Raw genomic sequence first — 23,356 nt, 5'->3', positions numbered from 1 at the left:
ACACACTAATTATCATTGAGATATATCCTAGGGAGGGAGTGGGCTGTGTTTTTTTGTACCGTCCGTAGAAGGGGGCAAAAGATCGTGCGCGTAAACGAAATCCGCGACACCGCTGGGATGCATATCCACCATATGGATTGGTGTATTTACTCGTTTTAACCATTGGAGGGGTGTGAGAACAAAGTGCGTTACCAGTAAGTGCCGATGGCTTGATTGTCACCCTAAGCTCGGACTTAAATCTAGTAAATACGCTTATTTTTCACCCATGTGTGTGGGTGTGGGTGAAATATATATTTAAGATCTATGTATTCAGAGTCGATTTATCTATTCAATCCATTAGTAACCAGCGTGCAAGTACAGTGAGTTTAATCGTGTCACTGATCCGAAAAATGCTGTGACGAGATATATTCATTGATGCGGAAAGCGCGTAATCCTTACAAAATACTGATGTCGAAGTCCTGTCATCAATCTTGTCTGATGCAAGCTTGAGCTTGGCGAATATCGTGACCTTGGTGCCAATTTAGGTCGGATTAGTGCATGCACTGTTCGTGACCTGCGACATATGCCAGCAGCGTCTGCGATACTTCAATTTATCCGAAAGTTCAACCGTGTCTTCGCTGCGAATCTGGGCCATATAATGTGCGCTTGCTGCGTGCTCTGTTGGTCGTAAAGTTCGACGCTGTAGTGTTTCGGCAATTAAAACCTACCTTCTATGCTTTGTGATGTTGCGTGTGTTTATGGCGAAAAGGACAAGGCGTGTTAAATCTCATTTTCTTTCGATAGAATTTTAATGCAATAAATTCCGCAACTCCCATACACTTTACGAGGCATGGATACTTCCTTGACGATTGGGTATTAAATAAACTATACCACCCTGTCGTTGTAAATATTATGTTGGATGTTACTATAATTCACACCAGGGGGGTTGGCTGTAGCAATTAGTTGTCACTAGCTTCAATAGCCAATTATATATATCCTTCATTCGTTTTTTTTTATCAGCAGCTATAGCGGTAAATTGCATGTACAATTTTACGCTGAGCAGTTTGTACGATTGGCGCACATCTGGTACAGAATTTGTGCGCCATTTGTGACATTGATGCTGTCAAAAAATTGCGTCATCGATTCCATGTCGCGATACAAGTCCTATGCATACAGAGAGAAGCAGATCAGCCCAGCGCTCATGCTGTCATGTGATAACATGCAAGGATAGTCATGGGTGCGATTCGTCTTGCAGTTTTGGTTACTCCACAGATTATTTTTTGCTCTAAAATCAAGATTAGTTGCTGTAAATATCAGAAGATATTTGGAACATATTACATTAATATTCATCTTCCGAGATGATATCTTCAATACGCATGAAACAGGGGACAGATGCCAATCACTGTTTTGTTGAGCACACGTGCAGTTGTGCACTCAGTCAATTGAGGTCAATCTATTTTGCCACAGTAGGTCGTTTGCTATTCCAGGAACCTGTGGTAGTATATTCACGACTTCCGGATCATCATATTTTGTAAACATATACCGTCTCCATCTCCGCCTTTCTCGTACAAACGCAGGTAACAGAACGTGTGGTTATGAAGATTTTCGTCAGATATGATTTTGGAGCGTTCAAAAATCAAGTTCAAGGCAACCATCAATTGCTAGTGTTCAATCACCATTACTCAATGACACGACGTCAGCGATTCGGCCAACGCCGCCAAAGCAGCTGCAAAAACAATCTATTTCTCTTCGAGTTCTGAATAATGCAGATGACGCATGGGTGTAAATTTCACACTTTAGGAATTAAGATTGAAATACCATTGAGCGGTGGGGTGTAAGGGGTTCGTTGTGGATGACGTTGGGCTCCAGGTCAGATATTCTCCACCCCGTTGATCTTTGAGTATCGTGCATCCTCCATTCAAAGTTATATAGACCCAGATAATATCTCTACTCCCTGATTCGCGGTTTTTCTCGGACCCATGCACCAGAACATATCACCAAACGTACCGTGCGCGCTATGGTAGAATATAAAATATGTGTGGTCCGGCGGTAATGGTATAATTGCCTTTTTTCCGAATTCCGACGATGATGTAACGTCTAATTTGGAATTAATAGCGATCACACAACTGATGAGTATTCGTGAAAAGTTTAGAATTCGAAAATCATTGAATCGTCCCGGATAGTTAGTTGGGCGTGTAATGTCTGGTATGTTGCACTTGTAAAATAAGAAATTACTCAATCTACGGGCCATTCTTCGTTTCTTAGGATAAGCAAACGCAAACCCTGTGTAGTGTGATGTTTTCGAAATGTTTTAATCTTGAAGCCTTATGCATGATACATTTCATGAAAGAACTGCATATGCGGCGGCCTCGTGGCCTAATGGATAAGGCGTCTGACTTCGAATCAGAAGATTGAGGGTTCGAGTCCCTTCGTGGTCATTATTTTTAACTGTAGAATGCAGGTGCAGGTGCATAGTGATTATATTCGCGAAGTATTCTCGACATTCTTGTTCATTATTCCGGTATTTGGGGCATTTTTCTACATATTGGCAACAATTCAGATCCTGTAGCACAATGTTCAATGCAAAAGGGAGGATAGTACGAATGTCTTGTTCACGCCTATGTTCGGTATGCCTATCTTGATATTTCAAAGGTACGCACTCATAGACGAACCTTGAAATGTTTTAGCCTTGGAATGTTAATTGTTGATAATACCTAAGAATTTAACGTACATCTTAACATATTTAAACAAAATTCCTTGAATTTCCTCTTCCAGTCACTCACTGCATCTTGGTCATATATAGTAAGAAAATATATCCATCAGAAAACTGCTGCATCCATGTATCTTCCTGGCCCGTAAACGGGCCAGGAAGAGGTCATGTGCCTATTTTATCCATCAGCAGTAGCAAAGTTACCTGTACAGATTCTACTGCGAATGATATGGAACTGCAATGTAGCCCATGGACTCCATTCTTAAAATGAAAATCACTACACAAAAGAACACTTATATCACTACCTACCGTGTTCATGGCGGCCTCGTGGCCTAATGGATAAGGCGTCTGACTTCGAATCAGAAGATTGAGGGTTCGAGTCCCTTCGGGGTCATTATTTCTTTGTCTTCGTCATTTTTTCGTATATTATCATTTCCATTACTTTCAATGTTACAATCCTTTACTTTGTAGACCATCTTTAGCTCAGAGCAATTTGGTTATATAAATTCCAAAATGTATGAAGTTGTACGCTTGTCTATTAATTAGAGAAAGAAATCTTCAATTTTTGAATTGATTTAGATATGTTTCTGCATAGTGATTGTTGGGGTAAGTCACACTGGAGTAATTGTTGTAAGAAACTGTTTGAAAGTAGACTACAAATCGTTTGTGACAAGTTATATGTGAAAGCTACTACATAGACTTCTAGACAAACTTCGGCAAATTCCGAGAGCGCAATTAATCGACATTTGGCAGTATAATAGAGGCACTAGCAAACAGCAAAGTCGCATATCTTTCAAAGGATATGAACATATACAATCAAGGTAGTGGTCTTAAACATGACGTCACGAGCTTCACCTTGCAAACACTTCAATAGAACCACATATAAGTATCCGATATAAAAGACGCAGCAATAAATAAGGTGTTCAATATTACACCTAAGTTGCATACATTTGAAGGTTAACCGGTCCGAAACAAATGTTTTGAAGTTTTGGCGGTCCGCGAGTTCCAGAAGTTGAGAACCACTGATATAAATAATTTATAGAAGTAACTCTGATCTATTAACACTATTGCCGACCTGCATCTTCTTTGGATACGGGATATATTATTCTCTGTCGACCCCCATCCTAGAACAATGCACCTGTCATTCAAAGCGGCGTCCCTTCATTTTCAATCACCCTGGACCAACCAACAATAGAAATATTCGTTGGTTTGGTTATTTCAGGTCATGATGGCGTGCTACGCCTCATACTTTTATCTACTTATTTACATATCTGTCAACGATTATGCTAGACGTTTTCATCACACCCCACCCGTTGAATTCATATATATTCTCTGCTTCATTACTGTATACTACCTGTGAAGAGATGTTGAGCTGCCCATATGGACTGCATATATGCCGACCGTGAGTGATGTTGGAATCAAATTCTACCTTCAAGTCTCGTAATGTTATGACAGTTTACCATTTGTTTGCGAATTGAACTGAAGTACTATCGATATACTTCATCTCCGGGTGTGTCACGTTTGTGGCCGGATTATTAATCGACACTATCTACACTGACAATGCCCCGAACGAGCGGTTACGGCTGCAGTGCGGATAATAAAAGGGCCATTTAAGCCGTGTTGTCGCTGTAGTAGGATCTTATAGCGAGGCGGCAATTGTGTCACTGAGCTGTCACGCAAGCCAGCAGCGTTTTCGCGTTGGCTGGTTTCGGCACATTGAATTTGACGCCGTGTTGGTCACTGTAGACAATTTGCAGTTGTTGCATTAATTGTGCGCCAATGCGGCGCTTGCAGGACTTTCATTTGATGAGTCGGGTGTGGGATAAAGATAGTGACAAGTATACACAATAGAAGGTGAATGGCGACTTGGGATAACAGTCATGTGGTTGTGTAGAATAGATATATAAAAAAAAGGAAAACGCAAAGCCTCGATTGTAATGACGGGAGTGCGTATGAATACCTATGTAAATATCACCATTACATTGAGACTGGCAGAAGGAGCATAGTCTGAATTCGTTAGCAGCGTAACTCTTTATCTATGTATTATATGCAGACGTTCGTACCCCAAATATTATCAATGAGCCTAGTAAATCCGACATTTTGCCCGAGTCAGGAGTCCATGGTGCGACCCAAATTCACTCCAAAACCACCGCGAAATAGGTAATTTATATTTTATATCAACATTATGAATCGGTCAAGTGCATTTTGGTAAGGCCGTGGGTTTTCATTAGAACTTTGCAATGTCGATTTTACGCTTGTCCGTATCAGTATTCGGCACTTCTATTACTCGATAATTATAATTATCTGCATGAATTCACTCGTTTTGATTAGAGCGTGATCGTATTAAGCAACCATTATGCCGAAACACAGCGAAATAATTTGGTTTTGATATTGAATGATACAGGCTTCGTTATGGTTGTTTCCATCTCTTTTTTATATTTCTTATTCCATTGTTGTCTTTCCATTATCAATCGTCACCAACATTTGTCTCATGTTGATAACAATTATACCCGTGGACTCCATTACCCGTAGATCCCTACTTATAGTATCATTCTATAACGTTCTTAAGTACAGAAGTGGTTTTGGGATAGTATCGAGCTACTCTCAAGTGGTCGGGTAGTCCAAGTTTAGAACGTATGAACGATTCTTGCGTCATAGTGTGAGATAGCGCTGAAAATTCGGGGTAAAACGAACCCCGTGTTCCAGAGTATATATTTATCTTTCATACTATTAGTGAACCAGACATAAGACTCTCTACCTGCAATGCCGGAAAACTGTTAGCCATCGAAAAATGCAATTGAAGGCAACCATTGTATCCATTTCCGAAGGTTTTGCTTTCACGTTCGGTCCACACGATCTCGTTGCCAGGTTACGCAATTCGCGCAACACATCAAAGCAATATGACGTTGCTAAATCGTATCGTTGGCAAACATAGTAATTGGAAATTAATATCGCGTTGCGGTGAGCTACGCTGTAGAAAACTGCGTTGGTACTGAACAAGGCGGGGTCGGATTGCGTGCCAGCGAGAGTTTATTTAGACGCAATCGCTTGACGTCTCGCGTGCGTCTATGAATAATGCATGGATAATGATCGCGAAATATGCAGCAATTGTCGCGTGCGGTCTTTAATGATTGGAAGGTACAATATATACAATATACAGCCTCCTTAAAATACTGGCGTGGAGCATTATCATTACTGTATTAGGTACGTCAAAATTAGGGGCCACAAAGGATTATTTGTGAGAAGAATATCTCAGAACAATGAACTTGTCGCGTGCTATGGATAAGCTTCGAACAGACAATTATTGTGAAGACGGGTCTTGATTGTTCCTAAGGTACAACACAGTTTTTAACGGTGTACGTTAGCAGCTGAAGCGATTCGCGACACGCGTCAATTGCTGACTTTGGGTCGATACAATTGCATCGTCGTTCATTCAGGTTGTAGAATCTAGCCGAGGTATATATACTGCGAGTATATAATTTAATCTCTGTGGGTGGTTGGATATCTCCGATTTGTTACGATGAGGAGGAGTATAAAACAGAAGCGAAGATGGAGCTTTATGGGTATGCGATATCTCATTACTGGGAATAAGGAAACGAATACGCTGAAGGAAGTAAGTAAAATCTTTAATTGTGCGGTAAACTTGCTAAACTACTGTGACGAGATTTCTGACCTTGGTGTAGCTTAAATCATATCCAATTTACTCTTCTTCCTGTAGAGATAAAATGTGATACACGCATGCGTATGACTATACGTTTATATCCACTGTCCTGTTAGGTGTATAGTGTATACCAGTTGTTGTATACACTCTGACAAATATTTAGCATTGTTTATGCGCAGGGTATGGCAGGCAATACATAGAACTGGGTCGGACGCCAGTGCTATGTCAAACTTTGTTCGTGTGTAACTTGTACAATTGCATTGCACATTATGGTGTCAGTTTGACAACGACCCTCTAGTAAATAAACGGATGAAGCGATAATTGCCATATGTCGTCTACGTTGAATGACAATGTTGTCGTTTTCGGTACCACCATGAATTGCTAGAAAATTTGTCGATAATATGGTATATTGATTGTTTTAATTGGCAAATGTTCCTAATTTATTGAGGAAAATCGCGGTAGATTACCATTGCTGGGCTGTGGAAGATTTCGGGGCGCTATTGATAAATGGCCTTGATTTGCGCTTTCCAGGAATGGTGTTTCATAAGTCCTTCCTGAACCAAAGCAATCATATGATAATTTCCCTGAACAAGTCGATGTGAATTACCCATATGAAATGTGATGCGTCAACTTTTAGTTGGGATTTCTTGAACACAGTTTAAAGAATGAGGTCTGTCTATATACGCTTGCATCGATAAACTCTAAAATGAACGTCGCAACGCTCTGGCTACGCTCTAATCCGCCACTTGAGTGTTTTACAACATGATACTCGTTCGATTGGTAGATGTGCAATGTGCATGTCCTGTCCATTGTCCAGTTCTCATTGGTCTCCCTGTAGAGAGATACGAAGTATTCGGCACTGTAAAGTCATGTATTTCCATCTTTAACTCTCATAAGTTATCGAACTGCAATCGACGTTACGACGATTTCGGTTCAGAGCTTTTATAGGCAAGGTTAATTATATATACACGCGAAAGAGCAATCCAGATTTTCCAGGATACCCCTACATGACGTAGCAAAAACATCAGTTCTAGTAGCGTTAAATAAATCCCGCTCAGTGGACACTTGTATTGACTTGATATGCATTAGCAATCCACCATCACAACAAAAGGGAATCCAAAACATAAAATATATGAACATGGTGCATACTTCATACATGGCATTTACGTATCGTGCAAATTGCAGCACTATGCATTCGGTTAGTGCGATTTTTGTTTCGGAGAAGCGTATTAGAAAGCGATTCGAGACTTCAATATATTGTGGGGATTTTGATGATTTTCAGCAAACGAAACTGCATCTATTCGAACATACTTATTCTTACACTGTAAGAAAGTCTACATCGGGTTTCGCGATTCGAATATTCAAATTTTTACCGTGCGCCACTAGAACACAGTTGCTATATAATTGTAAAAGGGGGGACGCTTTATCCAGTATAGCGGACAACGCTACATCGTTTGGAAATCATAAAAAGTCGCTCAATTTATGAGGATTAATAGCCCAAAAACAGGGATTGTTGCGAAATAATGTCAAGTAGCTCGACTCGTTATGTATTGACCTGCAAACGGGTGCAACGACCAATTAAAGACGACACCGATTGTAAACAAAAGTACATGCAATATGGGTTCGAGTTAAATGGGTAAATCTGTTTGCATTTCAGAACAATCTAGTAGAATTCGTCGACCACGCGTGCGCCATATCATGACCTTATCCCACGATATTGCGACGCTAGAAGTAGTATCTTCACGTCAGCGATGCCATCTGTCATACAAGGTCGAAGTGTTTGCATTGAGTGCCACGCGAAATCAGGATACATAGCAGTAGCTATGAGTGCTTTCAGCATAGGACGCCTGCCGCGGCTTTGCGGACACAGCCTCTATCGAAACGGATCGCGCTATCGCGTGCCACGACCAGTATTGGATGAATCGAATATAAATCATTTCCACTATGTGTATATCTATTGCTCTTTGATCCCAAACCAAGCCAACAGCCCGCTTTGTATCGCGCGAGGCGTGTGTTTGTATTGCTATACTCCGTCTTTTCGAATTTACTTACCTTTCCTTCAGCTCAGTTCCGGAATGTACTGCGAGAAATTCGTGACAACATGCCATACAATCGTGAAATGATAATTAGAACACGCACCAAGGGAGTTTGTGAAACTGCGCGCCGCCATCGATTCTCGTCGGTGGTCATCTCATTAGCTCTTATTGAAAGTTTTGCAACCAGCCCACATAACGCCTATCTAGTAAGCATATTTTTGTAAACGTGATGGACACAAAAGTCGTATCCACGGGTACGCGGTTCCTATTTATGCCGGATTGCGTGTGATAGTTCGCATAGCCTCGTCAAGTGCAAGTTACTGAAAAGCAACTGTTCTCAGTCGATTCTTATTCATAGTGGCCCGCGTCCAATTGGCTCTTAAAGGACTTAAACCATTTGCGTATCCATACCTGTCACATATTGATCGTTTATTGAATTCGTCTCACCAGGAAAGCACGAAAAAGTAACATCAAATTAACTGCATGGACAGGGGAGCTACGATACGACCTGGTGGGCCATGTAGCCAATTCCATCCCTGGAGCACAAATATTACGCATCACGACAACGGTGGCCGAGACATAGGCTACACACCAGAATTGGACAGTATAAGAACACAATAAGAAACTGATCAGTAGACACCCGACAAAACAACAAGTAAAAGAGCTGCTATTAATTTTTTATTCCGCTGTCAAATGTTGACATACGGGACCGAAAAACTCACTCAATCGGCGTAATATATCAGCGTGTTTTTCCAGAACATATTCGAAGACGCTTGATCACGAAGCAAACACAGATCCTTCACGTATTCGGCGCTCAAATCACGTGCATGTAGAATAAGTTACACGGCATGATTATTCGACTTATGTTGTCGCCAATGTTGTGCTGTGAAGGTCCCTTCTGGACAGAACAATTCGAATTTCATAACCTCTGAATCTTCCTGTTCCGTGTCTAAATTAGATTGACGGAAATGGATGCTCGAGTGTCAGTTACCTGGCGATTGTCGGAAGCCAAAAACCTTGGGTTCCATTGTTTTTGCGCGTGCGACCGTACCTACGCTGGTTGCACGCTGTGCGCGACAAAAGCATGAAGTGCTGAGGCAAGACTTGCCACGAATTCCACAGGGTTGATTTACATCGGAAATGTTGCGCTTGCGCGGTGCTTATTGTGCGATAAAAATGCGGCCTACGCAGAATCCCTTGTTTTCGCCCCAATGGCGCCGCCTGTTACCGGGCAAAGTGATGAGACGCTACTTCTCGTAATAGTCACGTCGAATGTTTTCACAATAAATATTTGATTGTTGGCGGGAAATGAGAGACTAATTCTGGGGTTGCGCTACTATTAATAGAACTGTCTGTAATTGATTGGTTCCCTTCACAGCTGGTCGGGTTCAATGCCAAGTTCTCCAAACAAAGGGTTTGGAGTAGTCCGGATTGCCGCGTCCAATAAAGTACTCATTGAGTAATTGTCTCTTTCAACCGATGCGAAACAGGAGTATTGTGACGGCATGTGCATCGTGGTCACGCTGTTTTCAATGTATTTTCGCGATCTAATTCTGACTAGCTGTTCGGGCATTGCAGCGTGCTCGAAATCTTGGCAAATGTCGGTTAACATACCCCAATAAGAAGTTCACCATATGCGTGGAATTGTGTTATCATTCCTCGAATGATATTTCCTTAGGTCAGGATCTTGGCAGTGTCAGGAAAATTGGTTCATGCCTTTTTTTCCTTGTGCTGATAATTCACGTGGCGCGTACTTTGATGAGGTTACTGAGACTTTCATAGGATACTGGGGGTGAAATAACAGTAAGACCGTGTTATATATTTGGTTGCCGATAGTGCTATTTGCTAAATATCAACGATATAGGGCTCTTCTGTAACGTTGGGTAAAATGGAAAAATAATATGTGTATGGCAAATACTGCTGATTGATTTTTAATCTGCAATTTGATATCGCAACATAATATATGTTAGTATTTTTAAAGTGGTGACGTCGGCTCAAGTAAGGAATATGACTATGATTTGATATTTATGCCGATAGTTTGAATTGCGACTTATAGAAGAATAAGCAGCTGTTTGAAAAAAATGTGTTGATATGATAAACCGGCGATGCGAATATCAGTTATAATGGCGATCAGCGAAAGGTCAAAACTTTTATGACATATGACGAGCGCATGGTATGAAATCCACGTTTCCAAGCAAGGACCTATCACGTTATATTGCCGATTTGAACATTAGAAACCTGATATTTGCAATGTTTCTGTAGGGGCAATCGCTGTCCTGTGTGGATCATTACGAGTCGTGAATTTACAAGCGATGTGAAGGTAACATTTACCACCAAGCAAGTGAATTACCGCCTAGTTGTGACTTCCGTTAAACTTACATCGGTACATTAGCGAGTGGATTTTCTCAAGCGATGCAGAATTTCTTGTGCACTTGTTAATTGAGAATTGACGGGGGACTTATTCTATACGCAAGGTGATGTCGGCAGTATGGCAGCTTTCGTTCTTACAGTCGGCAGGTGATAGTGGTATTAGTGTATAGGAGTAGGGTTCGATAAGGATATTCGGTGCTATTTCTCAATAAAGGATATTTATATCTCTCATACATTAGCTTATCATCTTTAAATGAAATCACGGAACGGAAGCCTTTCAAATCTGCGGGAAATGTTACTTTTATTGAATTGTACTGGAGATTAGCTCGTGTCTAGAACAATCAACATTCCAATACCGTACTCTATTCTTAGGTTATCAATTCGTGTGGTTACATCGGTGTCTATAGGTATGCAGCTCGTAAAATGTGAGGCTGTAGTTTCAATGTCATTGTGTCATACTAGCAAGGATGTTAGCGCTATGCGTGTATGTTGATTTTCGTTTAAATTCCCTTTATATTCCGCCTACCTGCATTCCTAATACATGTGCGAGACAGTTTTGTTTGGTACGCGGATTTGGCGTTGCTGTTTGTTTATTTGAGTACTGATGCTGCAAACTGGACGAATTGGTGAAGTTTTATAAAACTATGTGATTATGGGTAGGCTAAACTACTAAATCTACAAGTGCTTACTCTTCGTGTTGTGTTCGTATGTTGCGTCATCAGGTTATTGGGCTACTGTTTATAATGCTGGGGTGCTGCACGATACTGCTGGTCTATCCCATCGGGCATAGTGTAGGGTTACCATGCGTCCTCCTTTAGGAGGATTTGTCCTCCTTTTTTCATGAAATCTAAAATGTCCTCCGAGAACGCCTAAATGTCCTCATTTTTGGAAATCTGTCCTCTTTTATAGCTTTGACAGCCAGGTTAATGGACATAAATGACGCGAAATCTGAAATGCGGACGTTCGAGCGGGTCATTCGGGAGTAGGAGTGAGGACTGGAAAAATGACCTTTTTTTATTTATTTTTAGTCAACACCACACCAGTATAGGTGAAATGCTGGTAAATCGGGAGTCGAGATTTTTTAGTCAACACAATAAGAATTCTAGTACAAATTTTAGAAATATGGTAACCCGAGTATAGTGAGAATCGAAAATTGTGAAAAAATTATGTATGAACCGGGTTGGGTGGGGTTGTCCTAATTTTTGGAAATATTTTCGGAACTGCGTTGGACGAATTTTTCCATTGCTTCAGAATAGGCCGCTCTGCTGAACATTTGTATCCCAAGGAAGTAATCATAGGGAGTGTCGCGGTACGCGGTAGACAGACCTCAAAAACTTTACTATATTGTGCATTCAAAACCTGAATGGCGCCTTACATTGCGTGACTCAACATCCCGGCATGTCGTCGGCCCTTTGAATCAACTGACAATAAATTCTATTATTGGCAAAGTTAAACCTGGATTGTTTATACAAGGGCATTGTCACAATCCAATAATATTTACCTAGTTGTCATACGCCGATTTTCGTGCTCATTTCATGTTCGGCGTTGTCTGCTTTGGTAACTTAGTGTCGGTGAAACGCTTAATTCACAATATTGTTCTAATGTTTGATGAATTGTGAAGGCTGTATTTCTAAATTGCGATATGTGATTTGGAATAACATGCTTGAGCCAGGCTGTCTCCTGACATTGTAAGGTGATGATGTGGGTCTTTAAATCGGGAAATATTACGTAGAATTAGGTTAGGTTGGCAGCCTTGTACATGATGTAATCCGCAGATATTGCGACCACCTGCTACTACTGAATAGCAACGATCCGGTACTAGTGGATGCTTGATGATTTAAATTGAAAGAGGGCCGCGTGGCCATGTCCTAAAACACTTCAAAATGAACGTTGCGGTACTTAGCTTGCATTTGTGCAAGTCAATATCTTATTGTATATTTTTAACTGTGCAAACTGAAACACCATAGTCCGAATAAAGAAGTTCACTGTACAAATATAACACTATTTCCGCACCTAACTCGCAGGTGAAATGCTCAGTCAGGTGATAATTTAAGTAATTATTAAACCTCAAGGGTTAAATATATATCATAGGCCGTCTTGTCTTCATTACAACGCATGGTGTGCGTGGGATATGATACTATGGCCCGGAATGCTTAGTGGATGGTGAATACATCGTCTCAGCGCGGGTAAAAGTCCAGCCGATACGGAAAACTATGTAGTCGAAGATCTGTCAGTGCGCTGTCGAATTTCGTTGATCGATCTACTCGGCGCGTACATCACTGAATAAACAACGGCTATTCGTTTGTAAACAGCCAGATTGTCAAAAGGCAGTGGAGCATTCGGTAGCTCTGTTTCCGCGACAGCTGTTCAAGTAGGTGGTCTGATACAATCGGTGCTGCTACCATTCCGCGGTAGCGAATCGGGCGCTTCGTTTGAAAAATTTGGAGTTCCCGCTCTCGTTGTTGATGCCTGTTCTCTCGTATTTTGTTATTGGCAACCTGTCGTAATTAACGCGTGCGACTCTAATATTAGCTTGCAAACAGACTGCATTCGCGTGTCGAAACCACATTTAAGGACTAGATTGACTCTTTTACATGCCACTTGCGAACCGATTTCTGCAACACGACAGTTATGCAATACTCTGTTTCCTGAGTAGACTATCAGGCTCAAAGCAACCCTAAATTTTATGGAATTATTGTCACTTCCTTTTTTTTTATGACGCGATAATGAGCGCCAGTGACTGTCAATTCCAAAGAATATAGTCATTTGCAACTACCATTCCAGGACACTTTGATTTCTTGCAATTTGCGGTGTCAAAATTACAGGCTTCAGTTCCACGTGGTTTCTTGGTGTCGCTTTCTCACAATATAGTCGATTGTGTTCTCTATTAATTTGTGTCGGTTTCAATTGGAAGTGCTGATTTGAAATTTAATTGATGTCTTGAGGTTAGCTAATGTCTTCCTATCCGATAAAGCGTATTCACTCGTGATGATGTGCTGTAACGGTCGATACAGTCGCTCCAGATATTACGTATGGAGACGTCGAGTAGTGCGGATGTGATTTGGGGTCGGTCTGCATTTGCATTGTGTCCGAAGTCGATTCGGAATCTATTGATAGCCACCGTAAACTGTGTTACATGTTATTTATGGCTCTACAGCGTTTTGTGCAATCAGTTACAATACAAAAAGTGGAAGTTCGAAAATCAGATATATCAATTTCGTCGCGTGTGCTTCGTCTATTTGGCCTATTGATTTTCCATAAAGCGAGATGCTTTTATCAGGCGTAATGGTGATTGTGGTAGCTGCGTTCGTCTTGTTTTCCGTTTCATACTAGTGATATTTTACAATGCGCTAGAACGAGTAATGTTCATTTCCCCGTAAGACTCATCCTCTACAACTGACTTGTGAAGCAATGTCACTGACCCATGGTCGCCCATGTTAACACACCGCGCTACAAATTACCAAAGGTTAATTTGTCAGGTTGATATTTCTTATGTCAGCCCGATTTCTCATGCTATATACCGTATTGACAGAGATAACGGTAAATACAATATAAAGCGACTGCTTATTTGGAGACTTTGGAAATATCGGAAGACGCGATGAGAAATGTAGATAGCTACTCAATTGAAATTCGGACATGTCTTGTACGTCTACCGTCTATCTCATATGAATATTCTGCATACAGAGAATTAACGTGTCCCTAAACGAGTGTGGCATCCTCGCGCGGAATTAAAACGTAGATGACCAACCACTCTAGATGTAACGCGCATCCATTGCACATCTCCGTGTAACCGCCAAACCGAAACATTTTTCGTTAGTACATCACGGGCCAGATTCAAATAAGAAGCTATCGGGAGCGCTTTGGCACCCGGCTCATCCGGGGTGCTGTTTGGCCGGAGTGCTTTTCGTGAAATAGTGAAACCGTCGCCGATTTCCCTAGTCGCTACTGAATAGGATTACCAACACCGTGCAAGCTGTGTCGATTTTATCGTGCTAGATCGCACAATTCGTCATCCCAAGTTGCTATGAAGGAAATTATCCAGCTTAGCTGTCATCAACTCAAATTATTTCGTTCCTTGTTCGAAGAGATTTAAGAACGCTTGTAAATCTTTCTAAAACATCGTATTTCCGACTGACTGCCACGTATAATCATGCCTAGTTGCCTACCCCCTTCTCGAGGCTTACTGCAATACATGTGACGAAGCCTTCTATTTTGGCTTCTTGTGTAACTTCCAGCTTCAGTTATGGCAGTAGACGGACACCGTACCCCGAAAGGTTATTTGAGTGTCATTCGAGTTGATAGACATAAAAGTTTGGCTCCTGCTACTTGAGTGTCTTCGGCGGTATCTCTCTATTGAAAATCAGTTTGCGTTCGTCATCTTGAAATATTACGGCGACGCGAATGTATTACATCTTACTCAAATAGTTTCCGACAGCTATAGAGTTATAAAGCTTGGTGTGGGATGGCACTTTACTTTCGATTGTATTAAAAATGAGTATCCACGCTACCTAATTTACATTTCAGTACCGGGAGTGTTAATAATATGCTTGAGCGGTTTGGATGTATCTATATTTCTATACAGATAAGGTTATGACATGACGCCACGCTCAGATTTTACGCGCAAGGATTTGCTGTAACGCATTCATTCACGCATTCATTCCAAATAATGCAGAGTGTGCGATATTAAAAGCACCGCAAAAGCAGTTTGAGGTGTATGCTGTACACTTCTGAAACGTTGGTAATTCCGCTGCGGTTCTGCAGCGTCTAGATTTTACTATGCAACCGGTCGGTGTCTTTAGATTTCCTTTCATGTCTCCAGCTGCAACGCGCCCACATTAAGGTGGGGTGCTCAAAACAAGCCCTTCAGACGAAAATACTCGGGAGAACAACATCGCTTTTTCGACAACCAACTAAATAGCGGTTGTTCGCTTTTTCGACAATGGACACTCGATTTCGAGTGGCGCGCAAACGTGCTTGAATCTAACTTCATGGATACAGCGCCTGTTATGAACTGTTTTGATTTGGGCATAGGTAGTAAGTACATACGGAAATGGTAAAGCAACTATCGCCTCCTCTTGTCGCATCATCACACGAGTCGCGTCGTTCTCGAAATTAATCAGAAGTGCTGTTCTACACATATTTTAGCTGACTGTCGTTTTAGTGCAAAAACAGCGGGTGGCGACTGGCGATCCTGTAATACACAGCGAAGAGACGAATATTTGATCGCCTAATGACTATTTTGCTACGTCCTAATCGTGAGAAAGAATTTTTTCGATTGACTTGTATTCTGATGGTAACCTATATATATATATATATATCGGTTGTGTCGAGTCATTTCGCTCATCCTAATGTTAAGCCTGCACTGTGAATCATGTTTTCGGCTGCCTGTATAATTATAATTATAATTATAATTAAGTAAGATAGCAAGGAAAGTTTACTCGGTCATCGGTCAGCATACGTGTATTATACACATTATTGATTTTGGGCATTGTTTATCTCGTGTTGACAAGGTGACTATGTTGCGACAGTCATCTAGAAAGGCAGTAGTGTCCGTAATCTAGCGTTGAATTTACAAACATTCAGTTCGTGTAGTTGTACGGTGATTAAATCGCTCGGCACCCAATGCAACATAGTAAAAAATAAGCGAATAATATTCGAGTTTTTGGGCCAGGTTGTGAAAGTCTGATTTCAATGCATTAACGTGTAACAGGTTTAGTTTGTCCAACTCTCCACGCATCACTGTATAAGTTTGTGGTATATAGACATTAGACATGCCTATATCACTTTGTATCACCGACCGAATATCGTACTTGGACGCAATCGTGGTCACTCGATAATCTGTAGCGTCACAAGTCTGCTGTGGGAAAAATGTATGGCAACAGCTAAGGTGACACTTGGCTTGTTTTGTCGTGTCCGAGTGTTTGCTTAGTGACGAAAAAGACCGTCCGTTCCGAAAATATCTGCTAAAGCCTTATATATTTAGTATGTGGAGAGATACCGTGACGTATATCGATAGCGTTTTCTTGTGAGTACTCATTTTCAATGTCTGCCCTAGTGATGTTGAAACGCTTGATACCGTTGCAACGACTCGCGCAAGTGTGTATTGGCGTAGTACTGTATTCGCTTCCATTCTAGAATGGAAAGAGTATACCTGAGTATATAGTATATACGATAAACCTTGATAGCGTTTGATTGATGTTGAGATGAGGTGTGTATTTCCGCGTGGAATTATCTGTCTATAGTAAAGTGCATATGCGGTCGGCAGTCTCTTGTCGGTTGCCGTATTGATATCGCGGTTTCGGTTTGCGATATTGTGGTAGTCATAAAAGGAATTCAGCGTTACCGGCTTTAGCATCATATGTCTTGTGATGATGTGATCGAAAGCAGTATTGCAACGGATGCACTCTAAGCAAGTCGAACCACGTGGTGTTCGGAGATTGGAGAAGGACGAAGGAATGCGTACCTTTGCGCGATCTCTGCAGTCTGCACACTCGGTGGCAATTGTGTAATAGTACATGACCACATCGCGTAGTAATATGATGGAGTCCATACTACTATACTTAGCAGACTGCGGTCGGTCATTTTATGCTGATTGGCAAGTTTATCATAATATAGGAATTGCTGCGGTATGCGCATTGAGGCTACCGTATGGATTTACCCGTGATTCGATGATTATGAGCTAATAAATTCTTTTGCTCGATCGTATATATATATATATACTACGTACGCCCCTGTTACTCGGGAACTGAAATTTGATATACGATTGTCGTTTTCCTATATCTGAAGTGACCATGACTCGAGCGCAAGGCGTTCAGATTCTGGGAAAGAGGCGGGAATTTATCCAGATTATCTATATCAAATGAAGTATTCTGCGGGTAAGATAGCTAGGGAAACTGCAGCGGATCCGTTATGACGAAATTACAAAACTCCACTACATACGTTAACAGACCTCGAACCGCACAAAACACCAGCTTAGTGGAAAACATACACTCTGCAGCATCAATCGCAACACGACATTAGCGTGAAGCCATACGGAAAGAAAATAATGGGTGCCGTGCGACCAGATTGTTACGTACTAACGCAAACCGGTCACGTGACGGACGCCCGTGGGAACTCTAACTCTGCGAGTAAATGTTGTTATTTGCTTGCTGCCTCGTCAATTTCTTTCAATTATGACGTAACTGCCTACAACTTAGAATTAACAGAAAACTTCCTCCTGAATCCTACCGTTTGCGCTTCGGATATTCGCAAATCCGTTGTTGGGCTTTATTAACGCTTCAGCGCACCCTTTTGTGCCAACGGAAGTCAGGGAACTGATCACCTAGCGCTTAGTCACCGATGACCCCTGCAAGACACCCAGGTGTATCCATTTGGGGTTGACAGAAAGTTAAACACTTACAGTGATTCATGAAGTAGCGTAGGATGCGCTAGCTTTTGTCTGCGTGCGTGAGGCGTATGTCGCAGCATCGGGAACTGGAATATTTTCCCATGAAAATGAATGTATCCGTTTTGCGGCGCTTAGATAGACATTGTTGATTTGATACCGGATATACGCTAAGGTGCTAAGCCTATAAATGTATTCGCCGGCCGCTGTACCTGCGAATTTTCGGCAGTCGGTTGGTGGACCTTGCAGCAAAGTTAATTACGTAATATCCTTCAAGAAACACTTGAGAAAACTCATTTTGGATTGAGTTTTTTCCCCAAGCGCCCGCATACTAATGAATCGCGAAAATCATAAACGTACACGTCCTGCAGCTCCTAAGATTGAGATAAGTATGCGATGTAGGGTACAATAATAAATGTGAATCGATAGTGCAAACTTTTGCGGCTTACGGTGTGGTTAACGCAAATCGTGTGTAAGGCTACATAAAAGTGTGGCATACACTACGTATAGTGTGTTGTATGTCGTAACTCGCCACGGGCATATGAATCATTGATATTGGATTCTGCGATTTCATCATTTGTGAGATACAACCAGGATATATTCAGATGCAGCAATATGAAAATGATTTAGATTTACTGTTATCGGTGCTGTAGTAAATTCGTAGGAATTGTGATTGTCCATTCTCTTACGCAGTTTACTTGATACCTGATCCCACTGGTGGTTGGATAGAAAAATCCAACTTCCCCGCGTTGCCAGTGTTCTCTTCCTGCTTCATATGGAAATATTCATATATTCTCCCTTGAATAATTTATGATGCAGTATGGCCTGACATTTGCCTCCAATATTTAAAGTATTGTCGACGTTAGAACACGCGGTTCAGACGAGCTGTTGCTACTGTATTGCCTCTTTTTCGATTACTTCTAATCTAATTGCAGATGCATTAACATTGCATATGCAATTGCGAATAACTGTATATGGCTTGTATAGTAAAGGTGTTATAAAGTTGTGTCTATGCTATTTCGTGATGTTGTAAATCTCAACTTTCGGACTTTGTGGAGTTATGTTGATATGAATGATACGGTTACCTGTTATATAAGCAGAGATTCTATTATTACCGGATTCCAAGTTATGATATATATGGAGTCCTATATGCGAACTCAATGTGTGTTTCGTAGGTATGATGTGCACGAGGCTTCACGCCATGAAAGACAAAGCCAATGCTATCTACAGCATTAGATTGATGCGATGTAATTAATGATCTCGCCACGAAAATAGATCATATAGTATCTAAATCTGAATTTCCACTTCAGTGTATGGATTTCACAAGCGTGAGCGTGTTTCTTCGTTCAGGGAAGACGGGCTTGAATGTTTTTTGCGCATAAGATTCTAGATTACTGGTTCTCAAACTGGGGCGCGTCAAAGCATCTGAAGGGGGGGGGGGGGGCGCGAAGCTGAGGTCAACTGAATTCTTTTCGCGCGATTTACCTCCAATTCATATTTATTGCTCTGTGTATGGTTCGAATTTCATATTTGACAATTCTCTCAACAACAGTCATAACCTACGATGCCGTCAAACTATCCGTTGGGTTTGCTAACATTATGGTTGCATTTTGTGATACCGGTATGACGATGAGGGGCGGTATTTTTCAGTATCATAAAGGGGGCGGGGTTGAGAACCACTGTTTTTGATCGTAAAATGAGTACATCTGCTTCGGCAAGTTCTGGTATTCATATATACCGCTACACCACTTGATATTTTTATCGTCCATAAGCCATTGCTTGCGAACTGTAGGCTCAGTTGATCGTCAATTAGGGCAGTGGTCCACAACCATTTTTTAATTTGCGGCCACGCATTATACACACACCCGCGCTAACATGTAACTAAACATGTTTGGAATAGAAAAAGCAAAATTTTGATATATTTCAATGAGATAATTGGCCTTCTTTTGTTAAGCATAATCGTGGCAACTTTGGTTCAGTTCTCGACATAGCAATAACCATGATAAAAACTGCATGTGCTTGTGCTAGCATAAGTTCAATAAATTTGGAGCAGAATTTTAGTGGCTGCCTCCGAAATTGGCGATGTCTGTTATGTCTGGTACATTACCTGGTTCGATATCGCTTGTTATGTTGTGGCTGTGGTTTTCAAACAGTTATCCATTGTATTACAAAATATTGATAATTTTGGCGAGTCATTAATTAGCGAGTATTCATCTTTGATACGAACTAGGGACAAACTGGATACGGAAAATGTATTGTCTAATCCAGGGCTTCTCAGCCCTTTCTTGGCCGTGGCCCATTTTCCGGTTTGAAAATGTGCTGTGGCCCACCTCTTATCTTAGATTCTTAATCCTGTTCATTGCGTGGTAGTCGATGGCGACGATATGCCTATTTGTCTAAAATATGCGCATTTTCTCTTAATTTACTGATAATATTTAAATATACACCTCTAGGGACATGAAATCGGGCGAAGCGCGACGAAAATTTTCGAGTTGAATAAATATCCTCAACAAACGACCAACGAAATAATCTTGGGCCCCTTCGAGCTCCCCCAATTGGGGGTTTGGGTGCGGCAGTTACTGCCCTCGTAGATCACAGGCTAAAACTCCTGTGTATGTTATGATCTGATCGTCCGCTGCTCCATTCGCGTCACGAAACACAATGATCAAATTCCCGCATCCACTTTGTGATGAGGGTTTTAGTTCCACTATTGCGGGGAAAAATATAATTATTCTGGACTAGCTTCAAACAATTCATTAATGAATGGGGTGCTACTACTACAGAGAAGTGGAGAAAGAGTTTTTTAATATGCATGCTGTACAATGCACATTGTAGGCTATGTCTTGTACCAAACACACTGAAGTTGCAATGTCAGAATATTCAATCCAACGATGCAATCAATTCCTGTGACTCTTACAGTACGTTCCAATGATTTCCAGGCCGGACATTTTAAACCGACTCTAAAGAGTAATGCGCTCCGCTAAATCCTCAATCCATTACGATTCGTTGCGGTGGTGCAGTATACCTTCACCAGAAGTTGCTAATAATTTTCAATTATGGCTATGTTTGTCTTGCAATTATACGACCTGCCGAAGTACAGTAAATCTTTGCATCGATTACACTTCATTCCGAGTTTATTGCACCTTCTTTCCTCGGCATTCGACATATGACCCTGCCGGAATACTTGGTTACATCAGCATTACCTTCCAGTTATCATATACTCGAAATTACTTTAGTTCCTGCTAGCCGTAGATTGTCATAGTCAAAAGCCGCCGTTTGTTCCTCCCGTTTTCGACTGGTACATGCTGACTCCATCGTGCCACTACTATCATCAAAGTCGGATGAAAAGTTTATGAATATATATCTACCGTTTAACATAACTAATAAAACTAAACTTGCATTATTTCTAAAATTTTCTAAATAGCCTCGTGGCCCACCTCAAAAGGCTCTGTGGCCCACCAGTGGGCCATGGCCCACCCTATGAGAACCCCTGGTCTAATCGTTGTCCACTAACTCGCCACAAAGCCGAAATTTGGATAAGCTGATTGTTTTGTGGTTGTATCGTTGAAGTCTGAGGGGGTTAAAAAGTATTCTTTAGTTGAAAAACTATGTTCGGGTTACGCATGGAATATTTACACCGAGGAACGCCGGCTGCGAAGCACTTTCGTGAAGGAAACTCTCACTATGTTCGATATTTTGTTTGCAAATTTTGGATGATTAATAATTTAGGCCGAATTTAATTGTATGCTCAACTCCATAGTGCTACTTGCTGTACGTACTGTGTGATAAAAGACGCACCACGTCTGCTGTCTAAGCCACCGACCACGGTGTATTTCTTCAGTTGCTATATATGTTGAAAAATTTATCATCCCTGCTGTGCGGTAATTCGAGACTAAACAGTAAACATGGAGGTGGTGGGTGAAGATCGCAGACGTAATCCACATGGCGTCTGCTACAGCGAGAATGCGTTGTCAAGAACTAAATCATTCGCACCTTGCAACATCCTGCAAATTCTGTGCGGTCACGGCGTGATATACTACTAGCGACACATAGTCTGGATATTCTGCAATGTTTTATCTCTAAGCGACGCCTATTTTGTAATATACTGTAAATTACTACTCTGATATCTAAACTCTATATAGTATCTAAATCCTAACATGCTGCATTGTATATCCACTTGAATATACTTGCATGTTCGGGATTTATAACTACGACAATAGGTATTCAAGTTTGTGTGATAAGCAATACCCGCATCTTTGTGTTATCACTTGTTGCTTACCGTGGTGGGTAACCTGGCAATTGACGCCTATTGTTTGCATACGATGATAATTGCTGGATACAGAAAGCAAATACACGTCTTGACAAACAACTGTATTGTGCGCCATGGCTTCCAACGGAGACACAATCTTACTATCACGACCTTTAGCACTTCTGTTGAAATCGCTAAAGCTTCGTTATCGAAATATCGCTTTCCCGGTAAAGTATATATTGGACTCAATGCAATCTTGCTTTAGTATGGTATTTGTGCGCGTTGCAATTGTTACACCTGAGTTACTGTAGTCAGAGATTGAATTAAAAATGAAGAGATTCTCGCTTAGAAGAAGACTGTCGAAGAAATCGAAGGTAAATCCTATGTTTCGATTTGGGAAATGTGTCGCCGTTCTAGCTGTATATAAGGACACCGTTAACTCTTTAATTCAGCCGCATAAAACCGATGTGTCTTGTTGTAAATCGGGCTCCAATTTACTCGCAGAGTGGATAATGAGTGCATCTCAAGTCGATGCTAAAGTCGATGAGTCCTACATACTGCTCTCGGTAAAATATGAAAATTTGTTGACGTACTTTATTTTACACCTTTGTCACTATTACATTACGTGCAATTCATTTAAGATCTGTTCATGCAGACATGTGCATTGTGCAACTGCTATGGGTGTTTGAGAATCTCCCTGTTGTTCCATGGTTGCCACGGGAATCCCTCTTCTATAGCTGCGGCAGATTTGGCGATTTATTTAGTTGTATAGTTTTCCTTTCTGCATTTATCTACCATTCTGTAATTGGTAGCCATCCGAATTCCACCATATAAAATATTAAACCTGCCACAATATGGCCGGTGTTTGATCAGTGGGCAATCCTGGTAGCCTCATCTTTTCATGCAGCTGATCTAGTGTCGAGTTACGCTAACTGCGACTTGATAGTGGACACAGCTAAGATGCGTG

At 41.3% G+C, this 23,356-nt stretch overlaps 1 protein-coding gene and 2 non-coding genes across 4 annotated transcripts in view; all 3 read left to right on the top strand.

Moving 5' to 3' along the window:
• Nucleotides 1-23,356, top strand: part of LOC145434133 (puratrophin-1-like) — a 55,379-nt gene that overhangs the window by 16,986 nt on the left and 15,037 nt on the right. The window lies entirely within an intron of this gene.
• Trnar-ucg (transfer RNA arginine (anticodon UCG)) lies at nucleotides 2,345-2,417 on the top strand. Its single transcript has one exon. It is a non-coding gene; the product is annotated as a tRNA-Arg (tRNA).
• On the top strand, nucleotides 3,011-3,083 carry Trnar-ucg (transfer RNA arginine (anticodon UCG)). The gene has a single exon. It is a non-coding gene; the product is annotated as a tRNA-Arg (tRNA).

Source organism: Botryllus schlosseri, chromosome 2 (genome assembly GCF_051294905.1).
Source record: "Botryllus schlosseri isolate E-star chromosome 2, Bs_hap1, whole genome shotgun sequence".
Lineage (NCBI taxonomy): Eukaryota > Metazoa > Chordata > Ascidiacea > Stolidobranchia > Styelidae > Botryllus > Botryllus schlosseri.
Note: the sequence above shows the minus strand (reverse complement) of the source record. Positions and strands in the feature narration are given on the sequence as shown.